General features: G+C 37.8%; 1 pseudogene; it reads right to left on the bottom strand.

The window, feature by feature from the left end:
* Positions 1-833: 833 nt before the first annotated feature.
* Positions 834-951, bottom strand: LOC134897136 (5S ribosomal RNA; annotated as a pseudogene).
* Between the last annotated feature and the right edge of the window lie 801 nt (positions 952-1,752).

The following is a 1,752-nucleotide window of genomic DNA, read 5'->3' as shown; positions in this document are numbered from 1 at the left end:
TCAATGTTCAGACCTAATAATGCAGGGGAGAAGAAGGAGAAAAAGACAAAAAACCCTTTTTTGGGAGCACTCATTTGTAATATTCGAAATAATATGTATAATAATAAATATTAAAACGTAACTTTTAATCAATCCTTGAATAAAGAAACTTTTGGACAAGAAGTTGGGACTCGTGTCTGTTATGATTAATATGTAGAAAAAAACTTATTTAACCTTTTTAACAAATGAGGTACAAGATAAATGAAAGAAAAGGGTGAAAATATCAAAAGGATAGTGGAGGATACCGAATGGTTTCTTAAGGTCCCGGGTATCAAAGAAATCACTGTACATGCCTAAGTTATGGATATCAATGATAGGTATATATGCATATATGCAAACTAGATAAAGTTTGTAAAAATAGAGCTCAGGATGGATGTAATGAGAGTGGGGCGAAAAGAGTATTTAGATTTCCCTTGATGGGAGGAGGGGGGGGGGGGGGAGAAAGGAACAGGGAGAGAAAAAAAGAAAAGCGAGGGGGGAGGGAAGTAGGATTGGGACGGAGAGTAGAGGCCCACTGCACCTGGTATTCTCAGGAAGTTGCCCGTCCTGATACTGGCCAGGCCAGGCCTGCTATGCTTCCGAGATCGGTCAAGATCAGGCGTATTCAGGGTAGTATGGCAGTGGGCCTAGGATGGAGGAAAAGAGAGAAAAGAGAAAGAGGAGAGAAAAAGAAAAAGACCACCACTAGTTCTGTACTCTAATGAGTCAGTACCATAATAGTCTGAAATGTTTTTCCAAATAAGAGAGTGTGTGGAATAAATTCAGAATTGGGGGCAGATCTTTTCCTTAAAAATGGCCCACTGCACCTGGTATTCTCAGAAGGTTCCCCTTCCTAATACTGACCAGGCCATATCTGCTTAGCTTCCGAGATCGGACAAGATCGGGCGTATTCAGGGTAGTATGGCCGTGGGCCGTTAAATAAAGGAAAAAGATAAATCACACTCTACTTATTGTACTTTGCATAAATCAAGACTAAAATTAGTCCGAGGTATTTCCAGAAAAGAGTGTGCGGTGAGTCAATAAGATAGAGAGAAAAAGGGAAATCTTAAAGTAGAAAGGTGTTATTTGTATAGGTCTCCCAATAGGAGATCTAAAAGATAAATAATCCTAGAGAAATTATCTCAAATAGTTACTGAGTGAGAATGTGGAAAAATGCACTCACAATAAAATATGTTGTGTAAATAGCAAATTCTGCACAGACGGTATATTAAGAGCTCAGGGCTGGCTCACAGATAATTGCAAACAACAATAATAATAGAGGCACTAAAGTATGTGCACTGTTATTTGTTCCATCAATAAGGAGCAAAAAGAAAAAAGGGGAGTCAGGAAGATATAGGTTTAGAGCTCAAGGCTGGCTCGCATGAAAAATCACTTAAACCGTATAACATTCAGTAAAGGCAACAAAGAATGTGTGCTCATATCTTGATCAATAGATACAGGGGCAAAAAATGATGATTAGAGCTCAAGGCTGGCTCATAGGAAAATAAACTCTGTAGCATATTCTTATGGACTGACATAGCATTAGAGATTATTATGCAAATAATTTGCTACTGTTGAAAAAAAGGAAAAAGAACATGAAGTAGAGAAATACAATTATAATAGATAGCATAAAGCTCTTTGATATCCATTAAGGCATGAGCATGATAGTGCAAATAGTGAATACTTTGTACAGTTTTAGCTGTGCACTACCGCCAAAAAATTTGAATACTGTTG

Source organism: Pseudophryne corroboree, chromosome 3 (genome assembly GCF_028390025.1).
Source record: "Pseudophryne corroboree isolate aPseCor3 chromosome 3, aPseCor3.hap2, whole genome shotgun sequence".
Lineage (NCBI taxonomy): Eukaryota > Metazoa > Chordata > Amphibia > Anura > Myobatrachidae > Pseudophryne > Pseudophryne corroboree.
The sequence above is the reverse complement of the archived record's forward strand: the minus strand, read 5'-3'. Positions and strand labels throughout refer to the sequence as shown.